This window comes from Pan paniscus, chromosome 8 (assembly GCF_029289425.2).
Source record: "Pan paniscus chromosome 8, NHGRI_mPanPan1-v2.0_pri, whole genome shotgun sequence".
Classification (NCBI taxonomy): domain Eukaryota; kingdom Metazoa; phylum Chordata; class Mammalia; order Primates; family Hominidae; genus Pan; species Pan paniscus.
Window position 1 is genome coordinate 8,497,529 of NC_073257.2, and position 22,615 is coordinate 8,520,143.

Sequence of the window (22,615 nt, forward strand, 5' to 3'; positions counted from 1 at the left end):
TGTATAAACATGGAAATATCCTCACTGCTATCTCTATGAACATGGATATATCTACACCGTTATCACAATGAACATGGAAATATCTACACCGCCATCTATATAAACATGGAAATATCTACAAAGCTATCTGTATAAACATGGTAATATCTACACCACCATCTATATAAACATGGAAATATCTACACCGCCAACTGTATAAACATGGAAATATCTACAATGCCATCTGTAGAAAGATGGAAATAACTACACCGCAATCTGTGTAAACATGGAAATATCTACAACAATATCTGTAAAACATGGAAATATCTACACCGCTATCTGTATAAACATGGAAATATCTACACCGCGATCTGCATAAACATGGAAATATCTACACAGAGATCTGTGTAAACATGGAAATATCTACACCGCTATCTGTATAAACATGGAAATATCTACACAGCTATCTCTATAAACATGGAAATATCTTCACCGCCATCTGTATAAACATGGAAATACCTACAAGTCATCTGTATAAACATGGAAATATCTACACAGCCATCTGTATAAACATGGAAATATCTACACAGCCTTCTGTATATACATGGAAATATCTACACCGCTATCTGTATAAACATGGAAATATCTACACCGCTATTTGTATAAACAAGGAAATATCTACACCGTGATCTGTATAAACATGGAAATATCTACAGTGATATTTGTATAAACAAAGAAATATCTACACCGCTATCTGTATAAACATGGAAATAACTACACCACTATTTGTATAAACAAGGAAATATCTACAACGTGTTCTGTATAAACATGGAAATATCTACACCGCCATCTCTATAAACATAGAAATATCTACACCCCTATCTGTATAAACTTGGAAATATCAACACCGCTATCTTTATAAACATGGAAAAATCTAAACCGCAATCAGTATAAACGTGGAAATATCTACACCGCTATCTCTATAAACAAGGAAATATCTCCACTGCTATCTCTATAAACATCGAAATATCTACACCATCATCTGTAGAAACATGGAAATACTTACAAAGTTATCGGTATAAACATGGAAATAGCTACACTGCCATCTGTATAAACATGGAAATATCTACACAGCCATGTGTATATACATGGAAATATCTACACCGCTATTTATATAAACATGGAAATATCTACACCGTTATCTGTATATACATGGAAATAACTACACTGCCTTCTACATATCCATGGAAATATCTGCGCCGCCATCTGTATAAAGATGGAAATATCTACACGTTCATCAGTGTATAGATGGAAATATCAACACCGCCATCTGTACAAACATGGAAATATCTGCACTGCTATCTGTATAAACATGGAAATATCTACACCGCGGTCTGTATAAACATGGAAATAGCTAAACCGCAATCTGTATAAACATGGAAATATCTACACCGCTATCTCTATAAACATGGAAATATCTACAATGCCATCTGTAAAAACATGGAAATATCTATACAGTCATCTGTATAAACATGGAAATATCTACACCACCATCTGTATAAACATGGAAATATCTATAATGCCATCTGTATACACATGGAAATACCTACACGGCAATCTGTGTATAGATGGAAACATCAACACCGCCATCTGTACAAACATGGAAATATCTACACTTCTGTCTCTATAAATATGGAAATATCTACACTGCGCTCTGTATAAACATGGAAATATCTACACCGGTATCTGTATAAACATGGAAATATCTACACCACGATCTGAATAAACATGGAAATATACACACCGCTATCTGTATAAACATGGAAATATCTGCACCGCTATCTCTATAAACATGGAAATATCTACAAAGCCATCTGTATAAACATGGAAATGCCTACACAGTCATGTGTAGGAACATGGAAATATCTACAATGCCATATGCATAAACATAGAAATATCTACACAGACCTCTGTATAAATATGGAAATATCTGCATAGGAATCTGTATAAACATGGAAATATCTGCACCGCTATCTGTATAAACATGGAAATACCTACACCGCTGTCTCTATAAACATGGAAATATGTACACCGCCATCTCTTTAAACATGGAGATATCTACAACGCCATCTACATAAACAAGAAAATATCTACATTGCCGTCTATATAAACATGGAAATATCTACACCGCCATCTCTATAAACATGGAAATATCTACACTGCCATTTGTAGAAAGATGGAAATATCTACACCGCCATGTGTATAAACGTGGAAATATCTACACCGCTAACTGTATAAACATGGAAATATCTACACCGCAATCTGTATTAACATGGAAATATCTACACCGCTATCTGTATAAATATGAAGTATCAAAACTGCTATCTCTATAAAAATGGAAATATCTACACTGCTATCTGTATAAACATGGAAATATCCTCACTGCTATCTCTATGAACATGGATATATCTACACCGTTATCTCTATGAACATGGAAATTTCTACACTGCGATCTCTATAAACATGGAAATATCTACACCGCCATCTGTATAAACATGGAAATATCTACACCGCGATCTGTATAAACATGGAAATATCTACACCGCGATCTGTATAAACATGGAAATATCTTCACAACGATCTGTATAAACATGGAAATATCTACAAATCTATCTGTATAAACATGGTAATATCTACACCACCATCTATATAAACATGGAAATATCTACACCGCCATCTGTATAAACATGGAAATATCTACAATGCCATCTGTAGAAAGATGGAAATACCTACACCTCAATCTGTGTAAACATGGAAATATGTACAACAATATCTGTAAAAACATGGAAATATCTACACCGCTATCTATATAAACATGGAAATATCTACACCGCGATCTGCATAAACATGGAAATATCTACACCACGATCTGTATAAACATGGAAATATCTACACCGCTATCTGTATAAACATGGATATATCTACACAGGTATCTCTATAAACATGGAAATATCTTCACCGCCATCTGTATAAACATGGAAATACCTACAAGTCATCTGTATAAACATGGAAATATCTACACAGCCATCTGTATATACATGGAAATATCTACACCGCTATCTGTATAAACATGGAAATAACTACACTGCTATTTGTATAAACAAGGAAATATCTACACCGTGATATGTATAAACATGGAAATATCTACAGTGCAATTTGTATAAACAAGGAAATATCTGCACCGCTATCTGTATAAACATGGAAATAACTACACCTCTATTTGTATAAACAAGGAAATATCTACAACGTGATCTGTATAAACATGGAAATATCTACACCGCCATCACTATAAACATGGAAATTTCTACACCCCTATCTGTATATACATGGAAATACCTACAAAGTCATCTGTATAAACATGGAAATATCTACAAAGCCATCTCTATAAACATGGAAATATCTACACAGCCGTCTGTATATACATGAAAATCTACACCGCTATCTGTATAAACATGGAAATAAATACACTGCTATTTGTATAAACAAGTAAATATCTACACCACCATCTGTTTAAACATGGAAATATCTACATAGTCATCTGTTTATACATGGAAATACCTACACCGCTGTCTGTATAAACATGCTAATAACTACACCGCTATCTCTATGTGGAAATATTTGCACCTCTATCCCTATAAACATGGTAATATCAACACCACGATCTGTATAAACATGGAAATATCTACACCATGATCTGTATAAACATGGAAATATCTACACCGCGATCTGTATAAACATGGAAATATCTACACCGCGACATGTATAAACATGGAAATATCTACACCATGATCTGTATAAACATGGAAATATCTACACCGCGATCTGTATAAACATGGAAATATCTACACCGCTATCTGTATAAACATGGAAATACCTACACCGCTATCTGTATAAACATGGAAATATCTACAACGCCATCTGTGTAAACATGGAAATATCTACAACGCCATCTGTGTAAACATGGAAATATCTACACAGCTATCTTTGTAAACTCGGAAATATCTACACCACTATCTGTGTAAAGATGGAAATACCTGCACCGCAATCTGTGCAAAGATGGAAATATCTACACCGCTATCTCTGTACACACGGAAATATCAACACCACCATCTGCATAAACATGGAAATATCTACACTGCCATCTGTATAAACATGGAAATATCTACACAGCCATCTGTATAAACATGGAAATTTCTACACCGCTATCTGTATTAGCATGTAAATACCTACACCGCTATCTGTATAAACATGAAAATATCTACACCGCTATCCGTATAAACACGGAAATATCTACGCCGCTATCCATATAAACATGGAAATATCTACACCGCTATCACTATAAACATGGAAACTCCTTCACCGCTATCACTATAAACATGGAAATATCTACACCGCTATATGTATAAAGATGGAAATATCTACACCGCTATCACTATAAACATGGAAATTCCTACACCGCTATCACTATAAACATGGAAATATCTACACCGCTATATGTATAAATATGGAAATATCTACACCGCTATCTCTATAAACATGGAAATATCTACACCACTATCTGTATAAACATGGAAATGTCTACACCGCTATCTCAATAAACATGGAAATATCTACACCGCCATCTGTGTTAACATGGAAATATCTACACCGCTAGCTGTATAAAAATGGAAATTTCTCCACCGCTATCTTTAAAAACGTGGAAATATCTACACCGCTATCTGTATAAACATGGAAATATCTACACCGCCATCTCTATAAACATGGAAATATCTACACCGCCATCTTTAAAAACATGGAAATATCTACACACTCATCTGTATAAACATGGAAATATCTACACCATCATCTGTATAAACATGGAAATATCTACACTGCCAGGAGCTCAAGAGCAGCCTGGGCAATACAGCAAGGCCTCATCTCTACAGAAAGATTAGAAATATTAGCTGGCCATGGTCGTGTGCACCTGTAGTCCCAGCTTCTTGGGAGGCTGAGGTGGGAGGATCTATGGAGCCTAGGATTTTAAGGCTGCAGTGAGCTTGGATAACGACTGCACTCCAACCTGGATGGCAGAACAAGAACCTGTTTCAAAAAAGAAAAAAGAAAAAAAACCCTAAAAACTAAAAACTGGATGTAGTTTGCTAGTAACTAAACAGCAAAGTAATTGTAACATGCTTACATATCAACGATGTCTTTCTTCTTTGGTCATAAACCTGCTCACTAAGAAGCTGCTGAAGTCCATGGTAGTGACAGGTACATGTCTGCATCCTTGTCCTGACCTGCATCTTCTTTGATTGTCCCCATCTTTGTCTCCGACTGGCACTGCCGAACCGTCTTGCTACCTTATCAATGTTGTACTGAACCGGACTGCTAACTGATCAATGTTGTCGAGCTCACTGCACAAAGCTGTTCTTACAAGGTAGATTTCTGCCTGGAATAGCCATAATTACACTGTTTATATTCCTTACTCCTGACCCATCCAACGCAGCACAAGTTCTATTTATTGCCATAGAAACATAGGTCATTTGGAAACACCTCCTTCATTTCTATGGAATGTTCAAACATTTCTGACATTTTGGACTCTGTTCTAGCCTCTTGTTAAATATATCCAGAAAAGAGACAAAGCTTTATGGGTGGGCTATATGCACACATATGCTATAGAATAAGCTATCTAAATGCTTAAAAATACTTTCCATCTGTCACCGCACCTTAATAGGTACACAGAAATTAAGTATGTGTATATCTGTCTGTATAGATACGTATAAATATATATCCCCAAAACAAAAACTCATTCTCTTACTTATACATAGGTAGAATATAGGTGAATATACATATACATTTATATTTAGAACAAAAAAACCCTCAGCCTCTTTAGGGCCATGTGTTTTCTCTGAGTAATTGTCACAATTAATTAAAATACATGTGTATGCCTTTTTAGATAAATTTCATCAGACCAGTTTCTGTCTGGTTGGAAAATAATAACTGCCTATTTGCTAAGTGCCCCTGCCCCCATACTATGTTCCAGTGAACTAAAGACCTCTGGCAATCATATATTTACAACTCAGCAAGATTAAACAATTTATTGTTATTTATGACATCCAAGCTGGATCTTCTGTATTATATTCCACATTAGCATCTATCACCTTACATTTGGGAGATCCTGTCCAAAAAATGATTATGCCTCCCAACCAAACATTCAGCAGGGCTGCAGGAACAGGCCCCCTGAACAAACATCCTGCCAAAATACTTTAAAGCACCGTGAGCTGCCACAGCTGTGCATTTTCAGATGACTCAGCAGATTAGCGTGGAGTCTCTTAGCCTCTGCTTGGTCTGTTCCTTTCAGTGATCTCTCACATGGCCCAGTCCATTCGGTTTGAAAATCCTCATGAAATGAGCAGACTATGATCTGGCTTCAGTAGAGGGCCATGGGGTGGGCATGGAGGGGAGAGGGTTTGCTCTTAACACAGCCTGAGCCTCAGAAAGGTTTCAGATGGAAAAGCATGGCACTGACTCAGCTCATGCTTCACAGGAAATAATGCACAGACCACACCAAAAAAGCCCTTTATGTTGTGTGAAAGTCTATGCCGGAGCAGCTGCTGCCACCTCATGTACTGTGATAGAGTGTGCATGTGTGTGTTTGTGTGTGCATGAGTGTGAGTATGCACACAAATGTGTGCTGGGAGGGGGAGGAGATCACACCTTCCACAGTCGCCACCTCAGCCTTAGCTAGCAGCGTGGAGAATTGCCAAAAGTCAACAGGAAGCTGCACCAAAGCAACTGTGATCACCACATCAGCAGGCGCTTTCTGGTTAGTAAAGCTACTGGGACTGAAAAACACACACGATCTCGTCCTTCTTTTATTTTAATCAGAGCAAAATATTTTTATAATAATTGTGTTATATGAATAAATAATTCATAACGCTGTAACCCATTATGACATTCAATCCTCCCAACAACCCTAGAAGATTTGTAGACAAGTATTATTACTTTCCCTATTTTTATAAATGAGGAAATAAACCCCAGGAGGCTAGGCGACTTCCCCACGGTCATAGAAGTTGCAAACAGTAGTATCATGATTCAAATCCAAAGCTTCTCCTTTTGTCTTTATCATTTTAATTTTGAAGGTAATGCATATGCATGTATGATCTTTTAAATCCAGAGATGTATATGGAATAGATAGGAAAAGGGACTCTCCTTCCCCATTATACACCCCCTCCACCCAAGCTATATACACTGTTGACTAGAGTATGTCCTTTCAATCCTATTTTCTATGCCTACATTATATACAGAAAAGCAGGATTGCGTTACACACAATATTCCAGTCATTGCTGTTTTTCACCAACAAGCTATCATTCACATCTTTTTCATACTACATATAAATTTATATCCTTTATTTTAGGGGTGTATATTGTGCAGTTGTGTCATAAATTATGTACCTGTTCTCTGTTGAACATATAGATTTTTTCTGAGTTTTTCCTTAGCAAAATGCTGCAGTGAGTACCCTTGTACACAGATGTTTGTACATTTGTTCTAGAAAAATCTACAGTAAAGATTCTTAGATTAAGAGATTCCCAGGTTATTAGAAAACTACTCTTTTAATTTAGATATATACTTCCAAATTGCCTGACCAAAAAATTATGTCAATTTAAATTCTATGAACAGTATACAAACATGACAATTTTCCATCACCTACACCAACTCTGGGTAATTTCATCTTTTTTACAAGTTGATGGATTGTTTTAATTTATATTTCTCTGGTTATTAATAAGGTTGGCCACCTGTTCATGTGTTATTATTGATGATATTTGTATTGAATTGTTTGAATTTTCTTGATTTCAAAAAACGTTTTACATGTCATAGATATTAAATATTTGTTGTAAAACTCTCCTTCCAGTATTGTGTATGTGTTTGGTCAAGTAGAATATACTCTCGTCCTCTGATTTCAGATTCCTTTCTCTTTCCATTAGAAATCCCTGAATGTAAAACTACATATTGATAGCTAAAAACCAGGATGTTTACTAGAGAAAAAGAATACAAAGGCAATAATTAAATATTATATTTATACAAAATACCTACTAGTACAAACTTAAAAAGAGAAAGTAAAAGTCAAATGCTTCTACGACTTCAGACTAAGAAAAAGAACTTTTGAGGTTGAATGTTCCTGAAATTTTTCTTTTCATACAACTACGGACATGACTTCAAAAGTTGATGTGACTAAAAAATGTAAGATATGAAAGATATTTAAAGACTCAGAGAAGGTGGATTTTCATTTTAACAAGTCACATATATATTCTAGATATCCTCTTATTCGTAACTAAGAGAGTCAAATCAGATGAAAGACTCTAAAAATTTCCCTTTGACTGTGTTAAGTAGAAGTAGTAGAGGCATATTGGCCAAATCTTGAGTGTTTGCAAATTGACTATTAAGGCTATAGGCTGGCACAGGTCATTGAAGCCCTAGCTTTTTATCTTTAATTTTAAAATCCCCAAACAATGTATACTAATTTTTCTTGTCCATTATTTCCAAATAATCTTGTTTAAAGGTTATTACAGTGCTTGCTCATGTTACTGTTGTCTAACAGAAGGGTATCCGGGGCCTTAAAACTGAGAGGGTTAGGATTAATGATTCCAATACCTATGCTTGGACATCTCCAAAAGTGGGTTCCAGCTTCTTGTCCTCAAGTCTGTATAGAAACTAGCAAACTTCCAGAGTTCACAAAAGGCTCAAAGAGAACAGATGTTTTATAGAAAATTCTTAGAGCAAGTTTCACGCATAATGTTGCTGATACGTGTCTGCCTTTTCAATAAACATCACTATGCTTTATCACAAGATTTAATAAAGCAGCTTAGTTAAAAATGCCATCTGGGTCTCTGGACACATTAAACAAAGCTTAAAATAACCACCCCAGCAACTGGGAGGACCCAGCTCTTCTCATAATCTGTCCCACTCCTTTTACTTCCCCATAAAAAGAGTGAATGAAGACCACAGACTAAAAGCATCCAGAAGGAACTGACACAAACAGGGAGATAGTTGGAGCCAAGGGCTCCTGTAAGTTTGCTATTGCTCACATAATAGATTTGCTAATTCCACAACCTGCGGATGGTGATTAAGAACGGGAAGCAGAAAGAGGGAAGAGAGAATCATAGAAGGGCTCATTCAAGTTTTCTAATGTATCACAAACCTGTCCTCCCTAATGTCTGGATCATAGCAGCCCATTCCATTCACCTATTCTCTAGTGAACTCCAATAGAAAATACAAAGCCATCACCACCCAGTTCTTTCTCCCTTCTAGAGATGAGATATTAGCCACCCAATCCCAGATTCTCAGATCCATTCCAGGAAAGAAGCCCTAGGTATTGAAGCACAGCTTTCCCTCCCTCCCTTCTTTCTTCCACCCCAAGATTTGTTCCCCAGATAGTTCTAGTAAATGCAAAACCAAGTATATTCTCATTCTTTAGAGCAACCAGCTTTTCATGGCCAACTGGAATCAAACACAACCTGCACAAACATCTATCTGGAGGACACTCCCAAGGCTCCTACTGAGCCAGCCTTCTGCATACCACTGCATTTCAGCTTCCTAGTTCACAAGACACTGAGACATTCTTGAATTCTGCAAGGTGCACTGTGTGTTAATATCTTGGCTGCTCATCATGTGGCCAATAAAGGGCATGACTAGTCAACAAATAAATTTTCTCTTGGCTAAAACTTGCAACAAAACTGTAAGCCGTTTACCAAGGGGCCCACTACAGGTTATATTCAATATATACAGTCAAATCCTAACTATCTGAGATATATTCAGTTGACCATACACCTTTATATTTCAGTAAAAGGTCTTTACATTTCCCAGTGCTATCGATGTTACAAAGTGCTTTCATATGCAGTGCTTCATCTGATTTCCAGGATAATTAAATGATCCTGTCATACCTGATTTTTAGATGAGGAAACAAGTGGTTTCTGGGTATTTCAAGAGGCTAACGCATCTGCCCTCCAACTTGTATGTGAAAACCAAAAACAAAATTCCAAGGCCCTTCAACCATCTGAATGGACTTTGACTCTTTTGGTCAATATATGGCAGAGCTAGGAAAAGAAGGTGAGTCTTCCAGCTGCTGATACAGGGTTTTTTCTGCCATACTCCATTACCTCCAAGGCTAAAGTCAAAAGAGGGTGTGGTTATCACATGAAAAAATCTGGTTTGGATTTCCCAAATGTGTATGTAGCATTTGGGGATTTACCTTAATTTAACCTACAGTTCTTTTGGGTTGTAACAGTCTGACTCCATTTTTGAAAACAAAACAAAATCGATTTTAAATGCTGAATTATAGATCTTTGCTGTCCAGTATGGTAGCTACTAACCACTTATGGTTATTTGCATTTCTATTTTAATTAATTAAAATTCAGTAAAATGCAAAATTCAGTTCTTCAGTTGCTCTAGCCACATTTCAAGTGTTACAGTAGTCACATATGGCTAGTGGCTGGGACAATGCAGATTATAGAACAGTTCCATCATCAAAGAAACTTCTATTGAACAGTGCTATTATATAATGTCATCTCCAGAGAAAGAAGACTTTAGAAAAAGTCAGAAATGGCCGGGTGCAGTGGCTCACACGTGTAATCCCAGCACTTTGGGAGGCCAAGGCAGGCAGATCCCTTGAGGTCAGGAGTTCAAGACCAGCCTGGCCAACATGGTGAAACCCCGTCTCTGGTAAAAATACAAAAAATTAGCTAGGCGTGGTGGTGCATGCCTGTAACCCCAGCTACTCAGGAGGCTGAGTTGGGAGAATCACTGGAACCCAGGAGACAGAAGTTGTAGTGAGCCAAGATTGTGCCACTGCACTCTAGCCTGGGTGACAGAGCAAGACTCCATCTCAAAAAAAAAAGAAAAAGAAAAAGAAAAAGTCAGAAACATCTTGAGGCAGGCATAGTGCTGTCATCTGTCCAATATTGAAGATGATTTAAGAATAAGAAAGAAGAAGAGAACAAAGAAGAGAAAAAGAAGTTGCCTTCGGTGTACCTACCCAGAAAAGGACAAGGGCATTCCTGTAGTCATTGTGTTGTATTTTAGCTCTTAAACTTTTTAAGAGATTAGAATAATTTGACACATAGAAGATCTAAACCACTGAAGAGGCTCTGAAGCAGATAAAAGTAGAAAGAAAATAAAAAACTAATTAGTTACAAACTAAGCTTAACCACAATTCGTTTAAACGATACTATTTACTCTTCACATGATTGGTTTTTCTTTTGCTTTATAGTATGACATAGTTTATATCTTTAAAGGGGAATTAAAATATTTCTGGGAATTTTTAAAAGTAAGTTCACACAGCCACATAAAAACTACAGAAACAGATAAAACCTATCTTCTCATTTATTCCCTAATCCATTCAAATTAAATATAAAAATCCAAGCAGCCACAGTGATATTCAAAAAAGCAAAAGTGAGACAAAACAAAATTCATTTGTCACCTGTGGAGGTAGTTAGCTCACCTAATCTTCACTCCAAACACCAGTAATTTTTAAAAGACAGAAATAAACATATGTTCTGCCTTCCCGGAAGGAACTATGTTTCAGGGTAGCCAAATAACCCAGTTGTGAAGAAAATGGTCTGCTTATAGAAAAATGCCAGCTAAAACATGTAGATAGAATTAGAGAATTAGAAATTCACCATTTTGAAACCCCTAATGAAATAATCAACTCAAGCAAGGATCATTAATAAATGCTAAAACAATCAAGTAACTATTGATACAGAATATAACTGAATATACACATGGTACAAAGTTCACGTCACAGACTACTGGCTTGACCCAAGGGGGAATATAGCAGAGGAGATAGGCAGTGATCACCCTAACCTTGCGATCATCTCACCATCACTAATGATGGGATGTGAATACACATTATTGCCTATGAAATAGTCTTTAAAAAAAGAAGTTGAACCTGAATCTAACTAAACCTTGCAATGGGCTGAACGTGTATGTCTTCCCCAAATTAATATGTTGACATCCTAACCCCAAAGGTGCTGGTATTAAAAGGTGGGGCCTTTAGGGGGTCATTAGATCATAAGGACAGAGGCTTCATGATTGGAATTAGTGCCCTTATAAAAGAGGCCCCAGAGAGCTAGCTAGTCTCTCCCACTATGTGAGGGCCCAGCAAGAAGGCCAATCTATGAACCAGAAAGTTGGTCCTAACCAGATATCAAAACCACATGCTCCTTGATTTTAAACTTGCTAGCCTCTAGGACTGTGAGAAATAAATTTCTGTTCTTTATAAGTCATCCAGTTTTTGGTATTTTGTTATAGCAGGCCTAAAAGCCTTTAGAACTAACTTCCAGTTAACCAGGGAAAAACAGAGTGAAAAGTTAAATGACACCATAAAAAGCAACCAGAAAATTCCAGAAGGGGAAATATTCTACAGGACAACTGACTAGTTTTTCAACAAGTCAATTTCACTAAATAAATACATAAACAAAGAGTATGGGTATTTTCCAGGTTAAAAAAGTCTTGAGCTAAATAATCAAATGCAATGTGTATCCCTTGATTAGAAGAAACTAATTTGAACAAACCAGCCACAAAAGATATTTCAGGGAGACCAAGCTGGAAGGATCACTTGAGGCCAGGAGTTTGAGACCAGCCTGGGCAACGTAGTAAGACCTCCATCTCTACAAAAACAATAAATTAGCTGGGCATGGTGGTGTGCACCTCTAGTCCTAGCTACTCAGGAAGCTGAGGCAGGAAGATCACTTGAGCCCAGGAGTTTGAGGCTGCAATGAGCTATGATTGTTTCACTGCACTTCAGGCTGTGTGAAAGAGCAAGACTTTGTCTCAAAAAATAAAAGGACATTTCATAATAATTGAGGAAATCTGAATGTGGACTGGGTAATAAATGATATAAAAAAGCCATTTTTTATTTTGTTTGAAAACATGATTTTGTAACTATACAGGAAAATGTTCTTATTTTTTTAGAAATCTGTACTAAAGAATTTAGGGGTAAAATATCATTTTCTTTAATAGACTTTCAAACACAAGCAAAAAATAGTCATGACACAAATATAGCAAAATGTTTACAATCTATGTTCTATGCTTGCCTGTGAGTGCCATTAATCTCATCTGTCTGCTTTTCTGAAAGTTTGAAAATTTCAAAGTTTTATAATAAATTTTTTTACATCCCATAATTTTATAATAATTTTTTAAAAGTTTGAAGCAAATCAACAACTATAGCTTCAAAAATATCCTGACCCACAATAAACATTGAACAGGGTATATTTCTCCCATTTCCTAAAAAAGTTGGCCCAGGAGGGAGTATGAGAGCTGCCATAGCTCTCCCAAGGCTCATTATTCTCCATCACTCCATGGGAAATCCCAAAATAAATTTTTAAAAAAGTTGTTTAAATTTATAATGTTTTTGATTCTATAATAATTTTATAATAAAATAATTGTAAAATGTTTTTGATTTTATAATTTATAAAAATTTTTATACATGTTTATGTTTGAAATGTCTATTTCAAACTTTATGAGATATTAAAATATAAGTAATATAGTTCATCATTTTAGAAATGCCATGCTTTTCTTCTCCAGCAATTACATAATCAAAGAGTAACTGTAGTTTTTCCTAGAACATTGCTTTGTAGGCTGGGCATGGTGGTTCATGACACTTTAGGAGGCCAAGGCAGGCAGATCTCTTGAGATCAGGAGTTTGAGACTAGACTGGGCAACAGAGAAACCCTATGAGTAGTAAAAACACAAAAATCAGCTGTGCATAGTGGCGTGCACCTATAGCCCCAGCTACTCAGGAGGCTGAGGTGGGAAGATCACCTGAATCTGGGGAGGTCAAGGCTACAGTGAGCCAAGACTGTACCATTGCACTCCAGCCTGGGCAACAAAGTGAGACCCTGTGTCAAAAAAAAAATGAAATTTAATTGAAAAAAAGAAAATTGCTTTGTAAAATTAATTTTTCAATCAAAACCAAGATTTTTCAGATATAGAGAATGCAGCCCACTGGTCAGATTTGTCAGTTCAAAGAGAATAAATTCTAGTTTCCTATTTTTCTAGCCTGCTTATGATTATCCAATAGGATATCAAAAAAGACCAAAGCCTTTGGGATCCATGTTCAGTATTCCTGAGTCTAACTCAGGATGCCAAATCAGGAGACAAGCACATTCTCATCAATTTTCAATCATTCGAGACCAATTTTGCTTATAATTATCCAGTTCTTTTAGACCACCTTTCTCCTGAAGCCAGCCTTATGGCTATTCACTTCACTTTAGCATAAGCCCCCAAGAAGGTGAACAAAATGAGGAAACGATTGGTTAAAGTTGGCATTTGAAATTCTGAAACATGTCCACCATTCCCTTCACCCATGCCCGCCCCTCTTAGAAGTAGTACTTTCAGATTATTTAAGAGTCGATGCTTCTATGTGGATTTTGTCATCTGTCTTTTATAACAGCTAGTGTGTTTAATTTGACTCTATTTTCAGCATATATTGACCTATGCTAATTATCTGTTAAAATAAATTCCACTCTTAGAGTTAATAAAGTGTGTGTGTCATGGAAGACCCATTGAAGTAAGAAGCTGAGGAGCCCTTATGGTAAAGTGGGACAAGAAATAATAAGACATAATAATTTTCCCATGCAAATCAACAACCGTAGCTTCAAAAATATCTTGACCCACAACAAGTATTGGACAGGCCATGTTTCTCTCACTCCCTAAAAAATTGGCTCGGGAAGGAGTATGAGAGCTCCCATAGCTCTCCCAAGGCTCATTATTCTCCATCACTCCACAGGAACAGCCTGTCAGAGAAGAGTGAAAGACCATTTGTCAACCTCTCTTCAACTCCCTGATTCTAGCCAAACTTCATCAATCTCAAGTGAGGAGCCAGAGAGAAATCAAACCCCATATATCCAGCATCATTGTCTACTGGAGTCAAAAATCACAATTCCACTACCCACCCCAACACCATTGGCCCTGTTTCTCCCAATTGCTTTTTATTGTGTTTTTTAAAAAATCCTCTTTCCCCATCCCTGCAACACCGAGAAGGAGGAATTATAGTAGATAAATATGAAGCATGGAGATCCTTTAAAAATGTTTTTAATAATAAATGAGAAAATGAAAAGGAGAGGGTTGGGAAGGAAGGAGGGAATTCAAATGCCAGGGAATTGTGCAGTTTCGCTTTTAAAGATGTTAACACTCATTTATACATCTGCAAGACACTCCCCTTAAAGAAAAGTTCTGTGAGTGTGGGTCTGGTTGCATGAATAAGGATAAAATTACTTTTTTAGACGATGTTTCCCACATATCATTCAGAGACCCCTGAAGTTAGGTATCCCTCTTGTAGATGTCCTTGAGATGCTGCTGGACCTGGGAAAGAGGAAACTGGGATACGGGTCTATGCCAAAAGGTGCTTCTAGTTATAGGACAGAGAGGAAAGGGGCAGAGGGAGAAAAACCCGAGGTCTGAGAATCTGGATTGCAGAAGACTACCGAGGTCGTGGGAGAAGGGAGAGAAAACAAGGATGAAAAGCGAAAGGGGAAGAGGCATGAAATGTTGTCAAATGTCAAAAGGCATTTGGAGAGAAGTTGGGAATTGCATTAAGAAAACCACTGCAAATCTCGTTTCAGACCATTTAGAGATATGCCCCCTGGGAACTGCGAGCTCAGGCTGTTTCGCATCAAACAAATGGATCCACTCCATCCCTACCCTAATTAAATAAATCATTCAGTAATTCCACTGGGTTAAAAAACCAAAATATTAAAAACCTTCAGGGCCTACTCTTGCCAAATATGTCAGGGATCGTGTGTGTGTGTGTGTGTGTGTGTGTGTGTGTGTGTGTTCTGAGACACCACTACTGTTAAATAGGCAGAGCTAAGACTTAGGGGACTGGCAGATTATTGCAAAAAGGGCACGGGGCAGAGGGACTATGTTGTGAGCCTGGGAAAGAAGTTTGTGTGGGGACTGTGGGCAGTGAACGCGTTGGGAACAATATGGAAAACTGGGAGCTGCCTTGGAATCTACAGGGCCGGGTAAGAGAATGTCCGAAAGAAAAATGAGCAGGTGCGGGATGTGTGCAGAGTCGGAGAAGAGTCCAGGGCGCCCGGAGTGGCTCCAGGAACGACGGACACCCCTCAAGGCTTTTGGGGGCAGTGGGTACTAATAGAACCCAGTGTCCGGGGTGCGCCGGGGAGGCTGCAAGCACGGTGGGAGTGGGGCGCTGGAGGGTGAGGACGCGGGAGTGAGGAAGCAAAGCCTGGGCCGGGCAGGGGCCTCCCAGCTGGGCCTGGAGGCAGCAGGGGAACAAGGGCTAGGAGAGGGCATGGCGGCAGCGCGGCGGGAAGCGAGGGGCATCTGGACACTCACCCCGTTGGCCGCGGCCATCTGCCCCACGATCTCGATGGCCGTCCTGCTAAAGTACCTGCCGTCGCTGCCCACCACCGTGGTGCAGCCCCGACGGTCGCGCAGGTCAATGGACGATAGCACGCTCTGGATGAATTTGGGCAGGTAGTTGCGCTGGCCCTCGAAGAGGCCGGTAGGTCGCCGCAGAACCCCGCCGCCGGCCCGCCGCGAGTCCTCGTAGGGCACGGTGGGCACTGTCAGCACCGGGATGGGGCTCCCCTCCGTGGTGCCTCCTGGCCGGTCCTGCTGTGGCTCCCGGGGCCGGAGGGAATCTGCAGCCTGCCGGGGGCCTCCACCAGCCTGGCCGCGTGCCGGGACTCCGCCTCGCGCCCGGGCCCCCTCTCCGGCAGGTCGGCACCCTGCGCCCTGCGCCCGCCCGCCTGGGGACCGCCCGCCCCTCCTCTCCACGCGGCCGCTCGCTGACTCCCTCGGCGGAGACTGCTTCTGCCTTCCTGTAAAGTTTTCTCCCGCCCACCTTCTCCGCTGCCAGACCGCCCGAGGTGTCCTCAGTTTCTCCCCAAGTTGGACTCACTTTCGGGGTGTCCCAAAAGCCTGATTCCAGGGCCTGCTAGCCCGACCCCGGTGACGCCTGCACCCGCGCCTGGCCCCAGCCTTCACGCGCGATCGCCGCCCTCCGCGGCACACCCTCCGCCAGAAAACAGCCGGCGGGCGGCGAGACTTTGGGCAGAGTCCGGGTTCCTCTCCGGCGCCAGGCCCGTCTCCCTGTCTCCCTGGGAGTGCGCAGCCTACACGCACCAGTTTCTCTTTAGAACAAGCATGGGGAGGGATTTGGGAGGGGGCTGAAACCTTTTGCCATCAGCGAACAGCCTCAGCCAAAAATAACCCTGGAAAGGCGAGCTAAGGATGGTTATCTCCTGCCAGCGCTGAAATCGGAGGCTTGGTGCTGCGTGTGGGGTGTGTGTGTGTGTGTATGTGTGTGTGTACCCTCCCACCCCGACCATTTGTTGAAGGGAATCACCACTGTCAGACTTCAATCCAACAGGACCCACTCGAGCCATCCACACTTTCCCCAGCCTCCTCCAAAACAGCACACTTTCCGGTATGGACAATTCTTTTTTTTTTTTTTCACTTGTTTGTTTGTTTTGGTGGTTGCAACAGCAGCAACACAGACGACACATATTTCCCTATTCTTCTCGCCCTTCTCACCCTCCCTACCCAGCTCCTGCCTTAGAAACAGGCTTGGCCTACACTGTATCTGTCCACACTGCCTGAACTCTTCCCTGAATTAATCGTTTTCAATAGGAGGGGGCTAAATCCCTTATTAATGCCCTACCAGGAGTGAATGAATAAAGCCAAGTTAAAGGGGAACTGGGTACCACATACTGTGCTAGGTTCCTTTGCATGTATCCTTTCATTCTGCTGGAGCTAAAGATGTTCTGCCTCCTCTCCATAAAACGCACCCAAACTCCAAAACCAGGAAATTCTCCATAGAAAATAGGAGTGAAGAGAGAAAAGACTAACAGGATAAACCCCAAAGCAGGAAGAAAGTTTTGTCTCCCATTTTGCTCAAAGAATTTTTGGACCCACCAAGGCTACTGTCCTGAAAGATCCTGCTGCTTCTCCTTCCCCAAATATTGTCCACTTCCTGAGAGTAAGGCTGACTTGCCACAGGCTTATAAAGTGTTTGGTCACAGTAAGACAACTGTGAGTAATAACACACATTGTATACTGTTTTGCAATTGATAAAAGGCTTTGCATCTGTTTTTTCTTTGGAGGCTGAAGAAAAGAAGAATGGTATTCACGCAGTTCCCATTTTACAGATGAAAACAAGAGGACTTTTTCTGTGAAGTCAGGAAAGTGGTTACAGTGGTACTTTCCGCCTGTCCAAATTATGTATTGCCCCTCCCCTTTCTATTAATAACATTGAAGTGTGATGGGACAACCACTGAAGCTGTCAGTTGAAACCTGCTGGGACTTTTTAGCCATTCTCTTCAACATAAAGAATGGGTGTTTTTGGAGGGGGTGAGAGGAATGGGGAAATGTTGTCAAAGAGTACAATGTTTTAGTTGAGACAGGAAGAATACATTTTGTTGAGATCTACAGCACAGCATGGTGACTGTAGTTTACAATGAAGTATTGTGTATTTCAAAATTGCTAAGACAATAAATTTCAAATGTTCTCACCACAAAAAAGATAGGTTTTGAGGTGATGAATCTATTGATTCTCTGGATTTAATTATTCCACAATGTATACATATATCATAACATCACATTATACCTCCGTAAATACATACAATTTTAATTTGTCAATTAACATTTTTTAAAAGAATAGTGTGGCCAGTTGGGGAGGTAGTTTTTTTTTTTTTTTTTTTTTCCTCTAGTCTCTACTCAGTCTCCAAGATCCCATTCCCCATAAAGTTCCTGTCACCCAGGTGGAGTGCAGTGGCACAATCATGGCTCACTGCACCCTCTCCCTCTTGGGCTCAAGCGATCCTCCCGCCTACAGGTACATGCCACCACGCCCAGCTAATTTTTGTAGTTTTTGTAGACATGGGGTTTCACCATGTTGCCTAGGCTGGTCTCGAACTCCTCAGCTCAATCAATCTGCCCACTTTAGCCTCCCACAGTGCTGGGATTACAGGTGGGAGCCACCAAGCCCAACCCATAAAGTTCCTAACTTTTTATCTCCCTGGGAGTGCACAGCCTACACACACCAGTTTCTCTTTAGAACATACTTAAGAGTCTTGGCTTAGCATCCAACAGACAGAACTTTAACACTTCTACGGATCTGTGCACCTGTCTATGGTGTGGGGTTTTTAAGATCTCTTTCTAATGACACTTTATTTTGCAAAGCAGGACAGTTTCATTCCCAGAAGAGCAGGTATGGTAAATCCTTTGTTCCAGTAACGAAGACAATGATCCAAACCCTAAGCCTCAGAGAAGCCCAGAAACGCTCCAGGCCTCCATTTCTCTGCTCCTAGCACCTGCCTCTCTCTTGACATCAACATCATTCTCCCCTCTCACAGCCCAGCTCCTTCCACAGACCCAGGGATTAGGCACCAGCACCTCAGACTAGATTTTAGAGAATTACCATTCAAGAGGCAATCCTCTTCCCTTGGTTCCAATTTCAAGGTTCTCAAAGACTGGAACAGGGCTAGTTTGAGGCAATGTGCCCCATCGCATAGCCAGAAAGAACCTTACAGTGAAAAGGAAAACAATTCTTCCAAAGTAAGGGGGTGCTGATCCCAGAGGGAGGACAGATGGGCAACCAAACAGTAACCGGGCCACCACATGCTTCACACTCACTGATCAAGGATTTCTAAAACCACTTTTCTTTTCTCTGAATTTACATAGGACTTTGTATCACTCATAAAGGAATGTCTTATAGGCTAATAACACCTTTCTATTCATGCTTATACTTAACATTTAGGCTAGGATAATTTCCTAACCTCAGTGTCCTCACTATAAGATGGGAATTATTATAATCCCTATCTCATAAATTGTTGGGAGGATTAAAATACTTAGTAAAGTGCCTGACTAATAGAAAGGCATTCAATAAATGTTAGCTATTCATGGTGTCATCATCATTATATTTACCATTATTACTAATCTCCTGTATTGCAAGAATTACAGTTTATATTTTTGTAGACCATCACTGTAGCTAAAGGGTCTTTGGGCCATAGGTGATATTCCATAAAGGTTGGTTAAATTGATCTGTGGTTTGTGACTATGGAAACTCAGAACTCCCTCAAAATGTACAAAACAGATTTACCTGCTAAATAAATCTCTTCGAAGCTGACCCCAGGTTTAATTGAATTAATTCCAATGAATTTGTCACAATGATGGAGAAAGGAAACTTAGAGGGCCCCACAGTTGTTTGCTGGTAAAATGAGAAGTTTGGATTAGATCAATGTTTCCCAAACTATTTTCCTCAGAATGTTAGTGCCCCTTGAATCCTGCACAAAGCAAGAGTTTCATGACCAAGTAGCTTTTAAAACTCCTGTACACTCTACTCCCATTCTTCACAATGCACACTTTCATATTAAAAGTTCTGAGAGGTCCTCAACAGAAGACATCACTTAACTTTTTTTTTTTTTTAAGACAGATTCTCACTCTGTCACCCAGGCTGGAGTACAGTGGCCACCACTCCTGGCCTAAAATTTTTTTAACCTGGTGCTTCCCAATCTAAACTCACAGGGACCAGTTTTCTTAATGAAAGAGAATCAGACTAGCTTGTAACCATAGCTGGTGACACTCCCCTGCCCCATTCCTTGTATGTCCTCAGTGGACTAGGTCTGGAATAAATAAATTTTCCTGATTCTCAAGGGCTGGTCACTCCTTTGCACTGAGCTCAAAGCTTCTCTGTAGCATGGGTCACAATGAATGGTAGCCCTGATAGCCTAGAGTAGCCTTTCAGCCTTCTCTGAGCCTCTAAAGACTGAGGATCCTTGGCATGAAATGGAGCAACTGATATACCCTTGCTTCCCCTGGGGACTCTCTTGCTGTCAAAAAGGAATCAGCCATCATCTCCATCTAGAGAATATACTATCTGACTCAGCTTGACCAGCCTGTCCCAAAATGAGAATCTGGGTAAAATAAGCATTGAAACACTTCATTCCTTGTAGATTCACAAAACATATTAGCATATTAAAGACTATGAAGTTCTGCAGGAAAAAAAAACCTATTTAACTTTAATCCAACATTGCCAAGTTTTATTTGACCATGGAAGATTTTTCCAAAACACTTACAAACAGATCAAGGACATTAATCTTTCATGAAACACTAGATCCCCAGGGTCCTCTCCAGCTACATCATTCTGTGATTTTCTTTTTTATTTATGATGCATTAAAAGATTAATCTCTATCAGACTTCCATTTAGAAATTCACCAGAATGTGCAAAGGCAGCAGGTAAAATTGCTGAAGGGTATTATAAAAATACCCTCCAGTGATTTTTGAAACTTAAACTGAAATATTTATATAACTATATATTTCAGTTTGTATATTATATATATATGTATATACACACATATATATGTGTGTATATACACACATATATATGTGTGTATATATATTGGTGTATGTATATCTATATCTATGTATATATGGCATTATATCCATTTTACAGATGCAGAAACTGAGCTTTAGAGGGGGTGAGCAATTGATCCAAAGCCACACAGCACACAGGTAGTCATTGATAAAGGTAAAAACAAGAGTTGAAGCCTGAGGTGTAAGGACACAGAGACAAGTACACAAATGTTTACAAGTTACACATATGACACGTGCCTTTAACATGAATTTCTTGAACATTCATTTAGAGGCCTTACAATGAAGACATCAGAGTGGCAGCAAGTTCTGTTGGAATCAGGGGAGCGTGTTCTTCTATAATCCCCTGGCTAACAGGAAAGCACACTGATTTGGCCCATGGTAGTTATACACTCCCATTGAGTCAGGGGCCACTTCTATGCACACAGGAGGTGCTAAAAATATGCTGTTGACTCATTGCCTCTAAGAGCAGAAGAAATGCCAAAAGTATAGGACAAGAGGCAGAAAAGCACACGGAAAAATGTCGTAGGGCAGTCCTCTGAGGAAGTGTTAGATCCCTTTGAAATCTGTCCAAACACTTTCTTGTGCTGGGGAAAGTCAATTCCATATTTCAAGCAACCCCACATGTCATACGAGTATCTTGTACGTGTTTGTGTACTCGTGTCTGTGAACTTACATCTCAGACTTCAACTTCTCGCTCCCCACCCTTATCAATGGCTGCCTGCATGGCCTTGGGCAAGTTGTTTCCCTCTTCAAAGCTCAGTTTCTGCATCTATAAAATGGACATAATGCTACCTACCTCATGGGGTTAGTGATCACATTTAAGGAGCTAATATGTGGAAATTGCTTACACACTACCTATCACATAATAAGGGTTTAATAAGTGTTTGATGTAATTGTTTTGATTATTACTACTATTACTAAAATAATAATTACTACAATAATAATGATTCTTATTCTCTATATTAGTATTATCTTTGAAAATGGGCATGGATTATGTCTATGTAACACTTTTGGAACAATATCTAGCATTATATCACACACAAATTAGAGAATTCATGTTATTAAGGATGAAAAAATATTTTTACTGACCCTTAAATTCTTCGTAAGTAACTGCAAAAGAAGCCATTATCCCAACACATGAAATAAAAAAAAAAAAAATTCAGTTCCTCTGGAGTTTGTTTTTGGAGGTAGCCACAGGA